We start from the raw sequence: 19558 nt of genomic DNA, 5'->3' as shown, positions 1-19558 counted from the left end.
CATTAGCCTTATCGCCTCCAGCTCACTCTATCCCAGGTGCTCAGTACTGAAGGACTCTTCTGGGGTCCAGGACAATGCTCAACCACTTCAGATATCTTATGGTGTCTTTTCCGACTCTTTATGAGCTATGTTTATGAAAGAGAGATGAGTTAGTGTTGATAAAGGAACCTCACACTGTCACTCGGTAACCCCTCTCCCCCAGCACTGTGTTACTGACTACCTCCACCGATATTAATCTAACTTCCTCACACTGTCACTCAGTAACCTCTCTCCCCCAGTGCCCTGTGTTACTGACTACCTCCACCGATATTAATCCAGCTTCCTCACACTGTCACTCAGTAACCCCTCTCCCCCAGTGCCCTGTGTTACTGACTACCTCCACCGATATTAATCCAGCTTCCTCACACTGTCACTCAGTAATCCCTCTCCCCCAGTGCCCTGTGTTACTGACTGCATCTCTACTGATGTTAATCCAGCTCCCTCACACTGTCACTCAGTAACCCATCTCCACCAGCACCCTGTGTTACTGACTGTATCTTTACTGATGTTAATCCAGCTCCCTCACACTGTCACTCGGTAACCCCTCTCCCCCAGCACCGTGTTACTGACTGTACCTCCACCGATATTAATCCAGCTCCCTCACACTGTCACTCAGTAACCCCTCTCCCCCAGCGCCCTGTGTTACTGACTGTATTTCTACTGATGTTAATCCAGCTCCCTCACACTGTCACTCAGTAACCCCTCTCCCCCAGTGCCCTGTGTTATTGACTGTACCTTCACCGATATTAATCCAGCTCCCTCACACTGTCACTCAGTAACCCCTCTCCCCCAGTGCCCTGTGTTACTGACTGTATCTCTACCGATGTTAATCCAGCTCCCTCACACTGTCACTCAGTAACCCCTCTCCCCCAGTGCCCTGTGTTATTGACTGTACCTTCACCGATATTAATCCAGCTCCCTCACACTGTCACTCAGTAACCCCTCTCCCCCAGTGCCCTGTGTTACTGACTGTACCTCCACCGATGTTAATCCAGTTCCCTCACACTGTCACTCAGTAACCCCTCTCCCCAGCACTCTGTGTTATTGACTGTATCTCTACTGATGTTAATCCAGCTTCCTCACACTGTTACTCAGCAACCCCTCTCCCCCAGTGCCCTGTGTTACTGACTGTATCTTTACTGAGGTTAATCCAGCTCCCTCACACTGTCACTCAGTAACCCCTCTCCCAGCATCCTGTTTCACTGACTGTGCCTTTACTGATGTTAATCCAGCTCCCTCACACTGTCACTCAGTAACCTTTCTCCCAGCATCCTGTTTCACTGACTGTGCCTTTACTAATGTTAATCCAGCTCCCTCACACTGTCACTCAGTAACCCCTCTCCCCCAATGCCCTGTGTTACTGACTGTATCTCTACTGATGTTAATCCAGTTCCCTCACACTGTCACTCAGTAACCCCTCTCCCCCAGTGCCCTGTGTTACTGACTGCATCTCTAGTGATGTTAATTCAGTTTCTTTGCACTGTCCACAGATGAGATCAGTCAGGGATAGGCAATGACAGTGGACTTGCCAGTATCACCCACATCTTCTGATGATTCATTCTGCGTCGCCCCATTAGCATCTCCCCCGACCAGTGAAAACAATGTCATTTTACACTCACAGAACAATCACTGCGCTTCACCAATAATCCATTGACTATGAGGCATTCAGGAGCATCCTGAGTCACTACATGAAGACCAGCTCTTTCCCATCTTTGGTTTATTACATGATTGGAAGAGAGCCTTTGGTCTCAGGGATAACATTTCCTACCCCAATTTGGGGGTGCAGAGATCAATCTTTGTTCCAGTCTGCCCTGGCAAGTGGAGACTGGAATTCCGACTTGGAATTTTGGGATGACATCCAGCCGGATGCTTGCATCCAATAGGATGTTTGTGCCCTTGATCCCTTATCATTTGTCAGGCATTCTCTCTCCTCTGAGCCAGAAAATTGTGGGTTCACAGTTTCTCTCCCAGCTGTTACTGTTGGAGTACCGAGGGAGTGCTGCACTGTCAGAGGTGCTGTCTTTTGATGAGGCCCACCTGCCTCTCGGGTGGACATAAAAGATCCCATGGCACTATTTCAAAGTAGAGTGGTGGGGAGCTCTCCCTAATGTCCTGACTGATATTTATTCCTGAGTCCAAAGAGATTATCTGGTCATTATCACATTTCTGTTTGTGGGAGCTTGCTGTGCACAAACTGGCTGCCATATTTCTTACATTACAACAGTTCAAATATACTTCATTGGCTCTAAAGCACTTCAGAACGTCCTGAGGTGCTGAAAGGTGCTATAGAAATACAAGCTCCTTTCTCTTTAGTGTAAGGGTGAAATCCGGCAATCTAGGATGAACTCACCCCCCATACCCACCCTCAATCAGCTGATGAAACAATAGTCATGGGAATGGAAGGAGCATTCAGGCAGCATCCTGATGGACTGTTAATGAGCCTGTGACGCCTCCCACCACTTCACGGTGTCCTACAGGGAAGAGAGCAAAGATACGGAAACAGTAACTCTTCATTAAGCTTGAAGACATTTATCAGGTGGCTTCATAATCTTTTCAGCTGTGGTGAAACTCCTCGCCTTTTCCATTGTTTTTAAATCCCTCTTGTGATGTCCAATTACGTTGATTCAAGGACTCCTGTTCATTAAGATTATGTTGAGCGTCGGTGATTTCCCAATTTGTGCAGAATCAGCTCTAACTCTACACTTGCACCCTAAGATCTCCAATTCTACCATCATTGAATGATATGGCAGAGAAGAAGGCCATGCAGTCCATCATACCTATGCTGGCTCTTTGGGAGAGCTACCCAATTAATCCATTCCCTGTTCTTTTCTTGATAATCTTGAATTGTTTCTTTTTCCCTTCAAGTGCTTATCCAAACCTCATTGGAAGTTACCACTAAATCAACTTCTGCCCGGAGCATTCCAGATCATGACAAGTTCCTCAAAGCTCAGTATTACTGTACGCAGGGTAAGTATCTGGCAATGAAAGGAACTAGTCACTCCTCTCTGCTCTGGGCCATGTAATCCTAGTCAACATGCCATTGCTGACTCCTGTTACCCTTCAAAGAAGCCTTAAGGCTACCGATGCTGAATGAGTCTGGTGGCAAGACCAAGGGAAATTGGCCCGTCAGCATCATCTGTTTATCACTGGTGAGATGAGGTCATTGCTTGTGGCCACAATCGTCACAAACAAACGAGCACCACCCACTATATCGGATGCTTAGCAGCTAGTCTTGCGCCCACAAGAATGACCATGGGGCCATCCAATTTCTGGCACTGTTGGGAAGAGAGACCTGCATTTATATAGTGCCTTTCACAACCACAGGATGTCTCAAGGAGTACCGAAGGTAAAGAAGGCGGAGGGGTGATCCAACCGAGATGATCAAAATCTTTAAAGGATCCATTAAAGGGTACATGGAATGTATTTCCTCCAGTAGGCCCAAAGCAGAACAAAAGGGCATAGCCTTAAAATCAAAGCTAGGCTTTTCAGCAGTGAAATCAGGAAGCACTTTTACACACAAGGCGGATTGGAAATATGGAATTCACCTGATTTCCTCCTAAAGGCTGTGAATGCCGGGGCATAATTGGAGCCTTTAAGTCTCAGATGGATAGATTTTAGTTAGGTAAGAATATCAAGGGAGATGGAGCTGAGGCGGGTAAATAGATTTGAAGTTAAAGTTAGCCATGGTCTAATTGAATGGCAGAACACACTCAAGGGGCTGAATGGCCTACTTCTGTTCAAATATTCCAATGACCATCTGCAGTACTTGTTTCTTCTGCCAATCAAGTTTCCGTAAGATGGTTCTATGGTAATATGATCACCTCCCAGGCCATTTGTTCAGTGAATTTCTTATCAAAGTAATATTCACTTCTGGGAGGGTTAATTACCTCTGATATTGTTTCCAATTATGTGCAGATAAAGCTGTCTGGTCCTTGACTTCATAAAACATGTCACAGGGGAATCATTGCCTCTCTCATTGTCTCTGTCTGTCCCTTGCTCCCTGTGGACAAACACCCCGTAGTGATAAGCTCGACGAAATAATCATTCATTAACCTCTGACCCGGAAGTGATTTCCGTTTGAGAGGCCTCCATTGTGATTTCACTCCCAGCTGCTATTGACAGTTCCCGTGACAACACCAAATAGATTAACTCTGTTACATGACAAAGGGCACAATAAAGCTTTCAATTATTCAAATCATATAATTTGCAATAACACCAGCCATAATTAATGAGTTGGTTTCTTCTGTCACTTGCCTGAGGCTATAGTGGCCTATTATATTTACATTCTTTACAGTGAAGGCAGCAAATAAAGTCATACAGCTCTTATCCACCCACCCCCGTATCGCAATACTCATCCCTGTTTCTTTACACACCTACTCATATCTCATCACCTAACACCCAAACAAAATAATAAGGGGTTTGTTACAATCCAAAGCTTCAGGGAGCCAGAATCTGTGGCCAAATATGACTGCAGCAGTGGTGAGACTTCATGCTTATCATCTTTTCTTCATTTTGGTGAATCTGTGCTGTTCCCCTTTCAAGGCCAATAAATCCCTCCTCAGGTGTGGTGCCCAGAACTGACCAGAGTTTTGTACATCTGTAATATATAAATAATGGAATGTAATATAACATTTTATTAGGTTTTTAGAGTGCTCTCAGTACCTGTGCGCAGGCTTTTTATGATCTGTGTGCATAGACGATTAAATTACTTCACTCTTCCTCAGCTCCTAGTCTCTTGCCGTTTCAGAAAAGATTTCGATCTACCGTCCGAAGTGGGTGACATTACATTTTCCTATGTTGAGCTCCATCCATCACGGTTATATCCCTTCATTTAACCCTGTCTTACGTCCCTTAGTAACTTCCTGCCCAAATCTGCGGAAGTTACCATGACCTGAATTTTCACACAGAAGGAGAGGATCCCCGGCTTTTCCAACATGGCACCGGAAGCCTGAATCTGGAAGTCGCACCCCTGGATCCAGCCCCCATCATTTTCACAAGGGTGGGGGGAGGGGTGGGGGAGGTGGGGCAGGTTGCACTTTGCACATCTGTGGTTCACAGAGGCAACTGCACATGTTGACGTAGACATGAATATGCATAAAAGTGGATTAGTTTATTGGAGTTGTCAAGCTTATTGGAAATGTTGAAGAGTTGTCAAGGGAGCTGTCAAGGGAACAGTTCAGCTGTGAAGGCATTTAAATCTCCTATCCTTTAAATATTTGATAAAATCTGTCTGCAGTGTTAAAAAACAGTGCTTGCTATTTCACTCTGTTTGTTGACATAAACCTAAAGGTTATCATTATAGGATTAGTGCTGCATGACTCATTTCACAAGCGATCATTATCACAGTTGTGTGCCTGTCAGTCCAGAGCTTTATTGATAGCTCCAAGTGCTAATACAATCTTTGAAGTGGGACTATGAATACAAATGCTTGTTTTTAATAAGGGCTTAAGTGGCTGAATGAATTTAAATTAATGGGTTTTTATCAATGAGGGTTTCTTTTAATAATGAATTCATCAATAGACCCTTAGAACTTTATTTTATTTCCTCTCAGCATGGATCCTGAGGTCTTCCCGTGGTGGATAGTGAGTGAGTTGGCATGGAGGGTGAAAGGTGGTGGGTGGGGGGCATGGGCTGGCATGCATTGGCACTAAGTTGGCATTGGGGCTATAAAGGGCCAGAGGGTTCGGGTGGAGGGGCATGGGTTGGCATTGGGGCTATGAAGGGTGGGCGGTGGGGCATATGTTAGCATGGAGGGTATGAGAGGCCATGAGGTAGGTAGAGGAGCATAGGCTGGCATGGAGGGTATGAAGGGCCATTGGGGTGGGCGGGGGACTTAGGTTGGCATGGGCTGGCATGGATAGGGCATGGGGAATGTGTGGAGTGTGATGGGGTGAGAGTTGGAGGGCTGGTTCTAGTTTTATTTTTATTTTTTGCAGCTGGGACAAAGTTCCTGATCATCAAGGCTGACCTTTTGCCCATCCCGCCCTCACAGTCCCTGTGCTGCCTCCGGACTGTTCCTTGGGTCAGCGGGCCTGACTCCGGTTACACCCTTGGAACAAAAATCGGAACTTCCGGGGCTGTTTTTCAGGAGTTGGATTTGCGGAGTCTGGAATTCTCCCAACTCTCTTCCCCGGACCCAGGAGCAAAAAATTTCAGGCCTATGCCTCCCAGCTTAACATCAGCTGCATGCGTTGATGTTTGCCTCTCCATTCCTTCATCCCAAACACTGATAACTATGAAGAAAAGCCGAGGCCCTATTTGAAGAATGCCATCTTAAAGAATGTCAGTGTGTCACATCTCACCAATTATAGACTAGCTTTGCAAAGAGGGCAGTCAAAAGCAGACAGTAAGGCCTGCGGTGGACATAGATTGCTGAAATGGATAGACACATGGCAGGTTCAATTTAATACAGACAAGTGTAAAGTGATGCATTTTTGGTACAAAAAATGGGGGGGGGGGGGGGGGAGGGGTCGGTGGGGGAGGGGGTGCACACGATTTAAACTAAATTGTACAATTTTAAAGAGGCTGCAGGAACAGAGAGACCTGGGGCTGTATGTGCACAAATTATTGAAGGTGGCAGGGCAGGTTGAGAAGGCTACTATAGATACATACGGGTTCCTTTACCTTATTAATTGAGGAATCGGGTACAAAAGCAAGGCAAAAGCAAGGAAGCTGTGCTAAACCTTAAAACAAACTGTTTAAACCTCATCTGGAGCATTGTGTCCCATTCTGGACACCAGACTTTAAGAAGGATGTTTTGCCTTGGAGACACTAGGTTCACTAGAATGGTACCAGGGATGAGGGACTTCAGCTATGTGGAGAGACTGGAAAAGCTGAGGCTGTTCGCCTTGAACAGAGAAAGTCAAGAGGACATTTAATAAGGGTGTTCAAAATCATGAGTGATTTTATCTCTCTGTCCCCCCATGTTCTCTCTCTTCCCATCTTGTCTCTCTTTCTCTCCACCCCCATTGTCTCTCTCTCTCTCTCATGTTGTCTCTCTCACCCCATGTTGTTGCTCTCTCTCCCTTGTTGTCTCTCTACTCTCTCTCCCTACATTTTGTTTCCCTCGGTCTCCCTCCCCATGATACTCCCCATGTTGTCTCCCTCTCTCTTCCCCGTGTTCTCTCTCTCTTCCATGTTACCTCTCTCTCTCTCTCCCCTGAGTTCTCTCTCCCCCGTGTTATTTCTCTCTCTGTCTTTCCATCTCTCTCTCTCCCCATATTGTCTCTCTCTGTCTCCCCAATGCTGTCTTCTCTCTCTCCATGTTGTCTCTCCCTCCCCCCTCATCCCTATATTGCCTCTCTCTTCCCATGTTTCTCTCCCCATGTCTCTCTCTCTTACACAATGTTGTCTCTCTCTCTCCCTCATAATCCGTCTCTTTCTCTGTCTTCCCATGTTTCTCTCTCACCCCAATGTTGTCTCTTTCTCCCCAGCGTCGTCGCTGTCTCTGTTTCTCCCCGAAGTTGCCTCTCCATCTCTCTCCCCATGTCTCATAGAATCATAGAACCATAGAAAAGTTATGGTGCAGAAAGAGGCTATTTAGCCCCTCATGTCTGCGGCGGCCAAAAAGAGAAAACAAGAAACTAGCCGCTCATTTTAATCCCATTTTCCAGCACCTGGTCTGTACCCTTGCAGATAACAGCATTTCGGATACAGATCCAGGTACCTTTTAAATGAGTGAAGTTAAGTTGAGCCTCAGCCACCAATTTAGACAGTGAATTCCAGATGCCCACCACTCTCTGGGTGCAAAAGTTTTTCCTCATGTCGCCTCTAATTCTTCTACCAATCACCTTAAATCTTAGCCTCCTGGTAACTGGCCCCTCAGCTAGGGGAAACAAACCTTTCCTGGCCTAACCAGTATTTTATACAGTTCCATCATTACACCCCTGCTTTTGTATTCAATACCTCGTTCAATAAAGGAAAGCATTCCTTATGCTTTCTTGACCACCCTACCCACCTGTCCTGCCACCTTCAAGGACCTGTGGACATGCACTCCAAGGTCTCTCACTTCCTCAACCCCTCTCAATAACTCCCCTCTTATTGAGCATTCCCTTGCTTTGTTTGCCCTCCCCAAATGCATTACCTCACACTTTTCTGGGTTGAATTCCATTTTCTGCTTTTCCACCCACTCAGCCAAACCATTGATATCATTCTGGAGACAATAGGTATCCTCTTCACTATCAACGACACAGTCAATTTTTGTGTCATCTGCAAATTTCCCAATCATGCCTCTCACATTGAAGTCTAAATCATTAATATATACAACAAATAGCAAAGGCACCAACACTGAGCCATGTTGAACACCACTGGAAACTGTTTTCCATTAGCAAAAACATCACCCATTACCCTTTATTTCCTGTCACTGAGCCAATTTTGAATCCAACCTGCAACCTTCCCCTGTATCCCATGTGATCTCACTTTCCTGACCAGTCTGCCATGTGGGATCTTGTCAAATGCTTTACTGAAATCCATGTAGACAACATCCACTGCACTACCCTCATCAATCCTCCTTGTTACTTCCTCAGAAAATTATATTAAGTTAGGAAGACACGCTCTTCCCCTAACAAAACCATGCTGACTATTCCTGATTAATTCCTGCCTTTCTAAGTGACAGTTCATCCTGTCTCTCAGGATTGTTTCCAACAATTTGCCCACCACCAAATTCAGACTGACCTGCCTATAATTTTCTGGCCTATCCCTCACAGCCTTTTTAAATAATGGAGCAATGTTCGCAGGCCTCAAATCCCCTGGGACCTCACCTGTATCCAGTGAAGATTGGAAAATGATTCTCAGAGTATCCACTATTTCCTCCCTGGATTCCTTCAACAGCCTGGGATACAGTCCATCTGGCCCTGGTGATTTATCTACCTTCAAGGATTCCAGTCCCTGCAGCACCTCCTCACTCACTATGCTTATTGTATCTAATATTTTGCACTTCTCCTCATTAACTAGAATGTCTGCATCATCCATCTCTGTTGTGAAGACAGAGACAAAGTACTCATTGAGAACCCTGCCCACGTCTTCTGCATCAGCCCACAAGTTACCATGTACATCTCTGATAGGCCCTCCCTTTTACTTAGTTATTCTCTTGCTCTTAATATACTTTTTCGTATCTTCTCTATTACAAAGCTGGGTGGGAGGGTGAGCTGTGAGGAGGATGCAGAGATGCTTCAGTGTGATTTGGACAAGCTGAGTGAGTGGGCAAATGCATGGCAGATGCAGAATAATGTGGATAAATGTGAGGTTAACCATTTTGGTAGCAAAAACAGGAAGGTAGATTATTATCTGAATGGCTTTAAATTGAGAGAGAGGAATGTGCAACGAGACCTGAGTGCCCTCGTACACCAGTCGCTGAAGGTAAGCATGCAGGTGCAGCAGGCGGTAAAGAAGGCAAATGGTATGTTGGCCTTCATAGCGAGAGGATTCGAGTACAGGAGCAGGGATGTCTTGCTGCAATTATACAGGGCCTTGGTGAGACCACACTTGGAATATTCTGTGCAGTTTTGGTCTCCTTATCTGAGGAAGGATGTTCTTGCTATAGAGGGAGTGCAGCGAAGATTTACCAGACTGATTCCTGAGATGGCGGGACTGACATATGAGAAGAGATTGAGTCGGTTAGGATTATATTCGCTGGAGTTCAGAAAAATGAGGGGGGAATCTCAGAGAAACCTATAAAATTCTAACAGGACTAGACAGGGTAGATGCAGGAAGGATGTTCCCGATGGTGGGGGAGTCCAGAATCAGGGGTCACAGTCTGAGGATATGGGGTAGACCATTTAGGATCGAGATGAGGAGAAATTTCTTCACCCAGAGAGTGGTGACCCTGTGGAATTCGCTACCACATGAAGTAGTTGAGGCCAAAACATTGTATGTTTTCAAGTAAGAGTTAGATATAGCTCTTGGGGTGAAAGGATATGGGGAGAAAGCAGGAGCAGGATATTAAGCTGGATGATCAGCCATGATCATAATGAGTTGTGGAGCAGGCTCGAAGGGCCGAATGGCCTACTCATGCTCCTAGTTTCTATGTTTCCTAATTTCCACTTTTACTTCACCCCTGTACATTCTAAACTCCTTTATACTTTTTATAGTATTGGACCTTTTGTGACTGTCATAAGATTTCTTTTTCTGCTTTATCTTGGCCTGTAGTCGGTAAAACAAATTGGAAAACCGATTAGTGAGAGGGGCCCCAGGGGACTGCTGCACTACTTGCCTGATTTTCTTGGACTGCCTCCAGACTCTTAAGCTGTGGCGTGACCACCTCTCTGAATGTGCTACCCATGTAGCTTTCAGCCTTGAGGATGCACCACAGCGACTCCAGCCACTATTTGAGCTCTGAAACTTGGAGGTCAAGGTTCTGAAACTGGTGACACTTCCTGCACGTGGTCGTCTAGGACACCGGTAGCGTCCATGACTTCCCACACATTACAAGACACGCATTCCACACGACCGAGCGATCCTGCCATGGCTTCAATTTACTTCCCTTGCGTTAACTTAATTTTACTTATGCAACTTTATTTTACCTTGCCTCGACTTAACTTAATTTCTCTATTGCTTGTGTTTCTTACTTAAATGTAAATAGCCCCTTCTTTTAAAAAGAATGTGCTTTTCTAATTCTCAGCTATTTGATGACACTCCCTAACAGCAGTTTCTCACCAACCAATGAACTTACGCTCCTCCTGTGATGTTAGGCGCTAGGTACTGCTGACTGCCTGGCTTGGGGTCCTCCTCTCACACTCTCTTTCACCCCCCCCATGTTGCGTCTCTCTCCCCTCCAGTGTGAGAGGAGAGAGAGAGAGAAAACCAGAGGCAGCCTGAGGAAACCTTTTTTTTGCACAGTGAGTTGTAATGATTTGAAATGAGCTACCTGAAAGGGTGATGGAAGCAAATTCAATGGTAATTCTGGAAGGGGAAATGGGCTAACTGCTTCAAAGGACGGAACAACTACAGACCTATGGGGAAAGAGCAGGGATTAATGCCTTACCAAAGAAATGGCGCAGGCATGATGGGCCGAATGGCCTCCTCCTGTGCTACATCATTCTTTGGTTGTATGACCTTGTTGGTTTGGTACTAAGTTCCCAATAAGTGCACCTTTACAAAGGGCCAGTCGCAGATTTGACCCTGGGATTGAGCTACACTGTGCGGTATTGTATTCTGATTTATATGTGTTCAGTTGAAGTAATGTCAGTGGAACAATTTCCCTGAGTCTGTCCCCTCCAGCCACAATCTAGCCCTGACTGGCTGCTACCAACCAGGAAGCAGGAGTTAACTGACCTGACAGGCTCGCTGGCTGAAAAATTATTATTGCATAAAGTTTATTTTTACCGGTGCTGCTGGATAAATGAGTTTTCAAAGACAGCCACTTTACAGCAGGTTATGGCTCATTTCTTGCCTTTTTCATAAATATGAATTGTCATCAATCTCCACCAAATGAGCAGCTCTGATATGTGACTCAGGTTAGTTAATAAAAACACATTCTGCTGGTTCCCCTCACTTCATCCTCTCCTTTCTCTCCTCTCACACTCTCTCCTCCCCCTCTCTCACTGTCTATCTCTCTCCTCTCACACTCTCTCCTCCCCCTCTCTCACTGTCTATCTCTCTCCTCTCACACTCTCTCCTCCCCCTCTCTCACTGTCTATCTCTCTCCTCTCACACTCTCTCCTCCCCCTCTCTCACTGTCTGTCTCTCCCTTCTCACACTATCTTCTCTCACTATCTCTCCCCTCTCACACTCTATCCCTCCCTCCTCTCTCTGCCTGTCTGTCTGTCTCTCTCTCTCTCTCCTCTCCCTCTCTTCCCTGTCCCTCTCTCTCTTCTCGCTTTCCCTGTCTCTCCCCCTCTCCACACTCTCTCTCCTCTCTCTCATATTCACGTTTATTTTTTTCACCCTTTCCCCGTCTCCTTATTTTAAACGGCCTTTCATTCCTTTTTCTCCCTTTCTTCTTCTCTCGTCTCTTTTTCTATTTTTATGCTGCTCGTTTTCCTGTCTTTCTGTTCCTTTCATGCTCTTTAATCTCATTTCTTTCTTCCTTGCTTTCATACTCCCATCTTCTCTAAGTTCTAATTTTATGTCATTTTCCTCCTTTCATTCGCTTTCCTCCCTCCTGTTCCAACCCGTCTTTTGCTCTCTTTCACCCTATTTTGCAATCTTTCATCTCTGTTTTTTTCTCATCTTTTTTCTCTCTTTCAACCTCTTTTTCTTTCTCCTCTCCCTTGCTTCTGCCCTTCCTTGTCTCTCTGCCTCTCTCCTTTGCTGCCTCTGCCTCTCTTTCTTTCCCTCCTGCTCTCTGTTGCTGTCTTTCATTTTGTATTTATCTCTATCAGTGTTTCCCCACTCATCCCTTTCCCTATCGTCCTCTCTCATACAGCATAAATCTTCTTCAGATGCCAGTGTTCAGGTCACTCAAGAGTCTCTGGGCTCCATCCCTCCCAAAACGAAACAAAACTATTTGCCAAAAAATGTTTCTTTAATAATCGGATGGAAACACTTCAAGGGAGGGTCAGTGTGATCTGTGGGGGGATACCTTGAGACTGGGACACTGCCACTGTGAGAAAGGTTTGGGAGATGATGACATAAATCCAGAAGCTTTTAAATAAACTGGCAGGTAGGCAGGAAGTCATGAGGGAGTTCCATCGGCCAGAGGAGGAGGAGGAGGGAGGGTAGGAACAAAAAAAAATTGTTGGGAGTAATGGCTGTTATGCCAGCAATGCAGGAGGTACGAGTGTTGGGTTGCAGCGAGCTCCTCATCACTTGTGTCCCAAAAATAAGAAGCAGCATGTGCAGCAAAGACACTGGGGTGCAGTTGAGTTTGATTTTGGGCCATAGTGCCAAGTGGACTATCGCCTCAGCTTCCCATGATAGATCTTGCCCCATTTTCATTTCCATTGACCTCAATGTGATGGGGCCAATGGTGCATAGGGCAGGGGATGGGGTGAAATACAGACCCTAAATTACTTTGAGATAGCTGCGCTCCTCCAGTTTTGGCTTCTTCCGCATCCCTGATTTTAATCGCGCCACCATTGGTGGCTGTGTCTTTAGCTGCCCAAGCCCTTAGCTCTGGAATTCCTTGCCTAAACCTTTCCCCTTCTCTTTCTGTCCTCCGTTAAGACAGTCCTTAAAACCTACCTCTTTGACCAAGCTTTTTGTCACTTGTCCTATAATCTCAGTGTCAAATTCTGTTCAATAATGTTCTTGTCAAGTGCCATGGGGATATTTTACTACATTAATACTCTATAAATGCAAGGCTGTTGTACATCTGTGCCAAAGGGAGCAATGGGAGAGAATAGGAGCCTGAAACGTTCCTTCGATGCCCGTTTCACTTGCTCTCTGAATTACCTATGCCTTCATCTTTTCCATCAAATAAGAGCCAAGGGAAGGAGGCCATTTGGCCCATTGTGCCTATGTTGGCTTTGTGAAAGAGTTATTCAATTGGGCCTAATCTCCCTGCTCTTTCCTCAAAGCCCTCAAAACTTCTCTCAACATTCCAGATCATAACAAGGCATTGTATGTTTTCTTTCCTCATTTCCCCTCTGTTTTTTTTTGGCCGATTATTTTAATTTTCTGCCTTCTGGCTACTGTTCCTCCCACCACCGGAAATGGTTTCTCCTGTTTTTCTCCTTCCTCTGACTCTGACAGCCGAGGGGTCAGTGATAATCAGACAGCAATGTTGCCTTGCTTCCATGGAGGAAGGCTGCTAGCCAATCAGGTTGTCCCCATGGAACCTTTGGCGTCATGGGAGGAAGAATTCCCCCCCCCGCCTGCCCACTTGGGATATTCCTGCTGTCTCCTCTCCTGAATCCCTGGAGAAGTGCCAATTGGTCTGCCTGTGATCAGTCTTCCTCCAGCCTTTGAAGCTGCCACAGTTATTCAGTTTGCACGGCTGCACTGTCCCCGCTATGCTGTTGTTGATGCTTCCTGTAATCCCAGGCAGTTTATGAACTGTGCGTTTTTAGATCTGTGCCAGGCCAGGTTTATTATTCAGCTCAGCCCAGGGAAGCCCCGGCCCCACAGCTCACCCAGGCCCAGCCCAGCCCTGCTCAGCCCAGCAGTGCTCACTCCAACCCAGCTCAGTGCAGGAATGCAGAGCTTTTAGCCCAATGATGTATAAATGAGCTCCAAGAGCGTCTGTGTCGGCATGTGTACATCTATGTATATCTGTATGTGTGGACATGCATGTAGGTGTGTGTCTGTAAAAATAGACAAGTGTGGAGGTGCGTGGCTGTGTATGAACATGTGTGTAGGTGTGTGTTTGCGTATGGACATGCATGTAGGTGTGTGCCTGTGTATGAACATGTGTGTAGGTGTGTATTTGTGTGTGGACATGCATGTAGGTGTGTGTCCGTAAATGTAGACAAATATGTAGGTGTGTGTCTGTGTGTATAGATGTGTGTGTAGGTGCGTGTCTGTATATGGACATGTGTGTAGATGTGTGTGCGTATGAACATATGTGTAGATATATATGTGTATTGTTATGATCCCAGCTGTTAATGCTGGACAAGTCAGATCCCAGTGTGAAACCTGGCTTGGTAGATCCTAACTTTGTCTTTATTTTAGGAACTGTGGAAGTCAATTACTGAACACATTCACAAGAGTCTGCCAGTATACTATTAACATAAAGATTAAAATGTTTATTAAACAAGAAAAAATGAATTATATTACGCTAGACAAAAAGGTTGGAAAGATTTCATACAGATACCAGAAAATTATTCAAAATCATACTGTTCCCTTTTATCCCAGCAACCCTTACAGATACACAGCCCCAGTGAAGATTTACCACTGTCTCAACACCAAGGTTTCTCGCTTGGGTTAGCTCAGTGTCAAACAGTCTTCTTCCGGCAGACTGCTGAGCATTAACTAAATACTTTTCTTCAGCTGGTATCTCTCCCTGAATCACCAGAAAAAAAAACACCATCTAAACTCACTATTACTTCAACTTCAGAGCAAACACAAGTTCCTTAAACTCAGTTCCCCAGCAGGCTTGAAAGATTCCTTATTAAAGAGATTAGACCTTCTGATTGCACTACCTGGTATACACACACTAACTGACCACCCTTCTGTGTTTCCGTGTCTCTGTCTGTGTCTCTGGGCCTCTGTCACTAGGCAACAACACAGTTTTTTCCACTTTAAGTTTTTTTTAACCTCAGTAAACTACTAACCCCTTGATAGCCCATCTCTTCACTTGAAGGGTTGTAAAACGTCATTAAAAATGCACATATACAAACAAGGCCCCAGACTTCCCGGCACCCAAAAAACTCCAACTAAAACCAGGTTTCACCTTTCTTAACACCCAAATGCAAAATATAAATTAAACTTAAAGCTACACTTTATTCCTAACACAATATATGAATATGCGTGTAGTTGTATGCCTGTGCGGGGTTTTGATAGAGTGGATACAGAGAGAATGTTTCCTCTTATGGGGAAGATCATAACTAGGGGTCATCAAAATAAGAGTCACCAAGAAATCCAGTAGGGAATTCAGAAGAAACTTCTTTACTTAAAGAGTGGTGAGAATGTGGAACTCGCTACCACAAGGGAGTGGTTGAAATGAATAGTGTTATGGACAGGAGTGGGGTGGGGGTGGTCAATTTGAACAGCCCTAACTTCTCCTCTCACCGCCTGTCCATAAACAGAAAGCTGTTTTTTGATTTGCTTCCCCCTTATAAGCGGTGGTGTCTTTCCAAAGCCCTTGGTTCCAGTGTGATCCAATTTTCTACGAATAACTCGACAGCAAACTTGTGATAGGATGAACTCAGAGGGTTAGTTTATCTGTGCACACTTAAATATGGGAAGAGAATAGCAACATTGTCACCTTTTCATTCATACAATAAAAGAGGAATGGAGAAAGCGAAGTTTACTGGGCAAAGACCACAGAGAAAAGAATTATTGTTTCACGTATGTCCAGAGTCCAGAATCAAATCAAATGGTGTATTCCTTCACACAGAGGTCATCAGGTTGAAACGTGATGCTGGTTAGGAACATAGGAACAGGAGATGGCCATTCAGCCTGTCGAGCCTGCTCTCCCATATAATATGATCAAGGCTGATCGAACATTTCAATGCCTTTTACCCACATATTCCCCATAGCCCTTTACATTATTGTTAATCAGAAATCCATCAATCTCTTTTCCAGTAGAGATTACTTCCACGATGAGATAGGCATGCAGAGATGAATCAGTCTTGTAGGCAATGGTGCAGAGGTTCCAGTCAAAACAATGTGGATAGGGGCCAGGCATTCAAACTGGAAAAAAGCCCCTTTTCTGAGCTGCTTCTTGACAGATGGTAAGATGGCAGACTGAGCTTTGAAGGTCCACAAGGCTATATTACTGGTTCCACCAGCTGGGCGGGGTCAAATCACATGATTCTCACCTCCCCACTTTGGTTTTGACAAAGAGTATGTATCCCTTTGTCTGGGTCCCTGAGATTGTTAATGGCCCAAGCATTAAATCTGACAGGGAGGTTGCAGGTGAATTGGCTCTGGTTGGCCAGGCCTGGTTTATGAAATGTAGATGGCCTTTGCGTAATTCAGTTTGAATTTGGCCTCTGCAGCCCAAAGGGGTCATTAGCGCCTCTTCAGAGATAATGAGGCGCAAGTTTCTGCGATACTGTCAAATAGTCTCTTTGGTTCAGGGTCCCAGGCAGACGTAGCTTCAGCCATTTTAAGAAGGGTCTTGGTCCAGTTTTTTAAAATTTTAGAAATTAGCTGTGAGGATAGACAATATAAAAATATAGGCCAGAATTCTCCGGCCCCATTGGCGTCGGGTGTCATGGCAGGTGGTGGTGGGGGTGGGGAGGGGGTGGTGGGAGTGGGGAGGGGATGGTGGGCGGGGAGGTGGGGGCGCGGGTACAACATGGCGAGAAGTCCAAAAATCAGTTTGATGCCATCGTGAAACCAACTTGCAACCCTCTGCTCCACCCGTCAATGAGGGGGCCGCATTTCCCACCGCTGCAGGTCAGGATCTAATTGCAATGCTTTAGCGCCTAATTATAAGCCCCGCTCGCCGGAATCAAGCCCCCCCAGAACAGCGCGCTCTACGACTGCCTTTAAAAGGCGTGCCACGGCGAGCGGAACTTCGAGGGGGACTCGGAGGTGAGCGCACGCAACCTTGTGCGGCACTCGTGAACATCGTTCATAGGGCATCAGGAATGAGGCGCTGTGTAGTCGGGGGTGGGGGGGGGGGGGCGTCACAGACAAGTTACCTTTTCCTGGCTGGCTTTCAGTGCGGTGCCAGGGCCAGGGATCCAGTGCAGGTGAGGCCGGGTTGGAGGGGCGGAGAACAAGGTGGCACAGATAGACTGAAGCAGTACACAAGCACATGGCTGGGGTGGGCAAGGCAGCACAGACTGAAGGAAATACTCAAGCATACACCATGGGGGTGGGGGGGAGGGGGGTTGCGGGGGTGAGGGAAGCGGCCAGGCACTTGGAAAAGCTTGTTAAAAGTGAGCATTCTTCCACAGCTGAGACCGTTCAGCAGCAGCTCCATTGACCGGCTTGGAGTCGGGCCTCTGAAGCTTTCCTGCTCACTCAAGCAAATGCTCCAGAACCTTTCACCCCTTGGGCGCAGACGGCAAATTAACGTGCGTTTTAGGGGGCAGCAGAACAATTGGCCGACTGGGCAAGTTGTAGAATCCTCTAGTGAAAGGTAGCCATGGTGCAGCTCCTTGCAATGTCTTTATTAAGGTTTGGGCCTGTATCCCTCATGGTTCAAGCTAACAGCGCAGCCTTGCAGAGCGGGTTAAGCGAATGCCTTCACCTGAACACAGCCAGTCCAGTGGCCAAAGTTGGCGACAGTCGATCAAGTGGAGTGGGGCGGAGGTGGGTGGGGTTTCGGACAGCCAATGTGTAATGAGCGCCCTACACATTGGCCATCCAAGTGGTGGCCAGCACCCTCCTGCATGCGTGAAGGGGCCTTCAGACTTAACCAAGAGAAGTTCTTAGGATGCCTATGCTGACCCACGTGCCTCCCCCTGTGATCCTGAAGGAGGAGAACATCGGGATCGTGGAGCCTGGCGATTTAGTGATATGCCCGATGGCTTACAGAGAGCAGGGAAGGAGGAGAAGAGAGCGGCGCAGGGACCTGGTTCGCCAAAGGGAGGAGCCCCCCTCCATCAAGATGAAGGGGTGGCAGCACATGCAGCTGAAGATGCACAGAGTGCTGGTTACTCGTAGGTGCCTCACTAGACCCCGGGTCTATAGACAGCGCCTGTCATTCCTGCAGATGACCAAGAACCAGTGTTACCAAAGACTCTGCATGTCCAGGGAACTGGTCGATCACATATGCCACCTGCTGCGGGATTTAGTGCCACAGGGACATGGAGGGCATCCAGTGCCAGTGGCCATGAAAGTGACCATGGTGCTCAATTTTTATGCCCATGGCTCCTCCCAGGGCTCCACAGGTGACCCGTGTGTGATCCCACAAGCCTCCACCCACAGGTGTATCCAGGAGGTCATGGATGCCATCTTCACTGAGGCACATTTTGCCCGGGATCAGGAAAGCCAGGAAGCAAGAGCGCTGGGATTTGTGCAGATCTCTGGTTTTACACAGGTGCAGGGTGCCATCGACTGCGCTCACATGGTGTTTAGATCTCCATGGCAACAAGCAGTCAACTGTGTCAATCACAAGAGCTTCCGCTTGGTGAACGTTCAGCAGGTGCACGACCACCACTAATACAGTCTACAGGTCTGCACACAATTCCCAGGGAGCGTCCACAACTCCTACCCGCTCTGTAGGCTTCAGATCCCTGACATCTTCCAGGCTCCACAGAGGCTGCAGGGTTGGCTCCTCGGGGACAAGGGCTACCCACAGAGGCCGTGGCTGCTGATACCCGTGCGGCGGCCTCAGACTGCAGCAGAGCGACGGTATAATCGGGCTCATGCCGCGACCCAGACTCTGGTGGAGTAAACAATAGGCATTTTGAAAATGAGGTTCCAGCGTCTCGACAGATCAGGTGGAGCGCTGCATTACGATCCCCAGAGGGTGTTGCGCATCATCGTCATCTGCTGCGCACTCCACAACCTGGCACTGCAAGGCTGGGGGGGAAGGAGCTGGCTGAGGCGGAGATGGTGGAGCTGCACCTCTCCTCCGATGAGGAGGATGTTGAAAGGGATAATGTTGAGGAGATCCTCGAAGGCGAGGGTGCTGGCGATGAGACCATCGCACTAGCCAGATGAGGCAGGCACGCTTGGGAGGCCCTCATAGTCGCAAGATTCGTGGAGGATGATGACGAGATGCAGTGAGGACAGTCCTGATATCCTCACCCTGTATCTGTGAATGTTTGACTCCTGTGTGGCTGAACATGTGGCACATACAGTAGCAACGCAGATACAAAATTGGCTGAGGGATAGGAAACAGAGAATAATGGTTAATGTGTATTTTTTTAGCCTGGAAGAAGGTTTGTAGTGGAGTCCCCCAGGGGTCGGTATTGGGACCCTTGATCTTCCTGATATATATAAATGATCTAGATCTTGGTGTGCAGTGGACAATTTCAAAGTTTGTGGGTGACACAAGACTTGGGAGAATTGTAAA

The sequence above is a fragment of the Cetorhinus maximus genome, chromosome 1, assembly GCF_964194155.1.
Source record: "Cetorhinus maximus chromosome 1, sCetMax3.hap1.1, whole genome shotgun sequence".
In the NCBI taxonomy this organism is placed as follows: domain Eukaryota; kingdom Metazoa; phylum Chordata; class Chondrichthyes; order Lamniformes; family Cetorhinidae; genus Cetorhinus; species Cetorhinus maximus.
Note: the sequence above shows the minus strand (reverse complement) of the source record.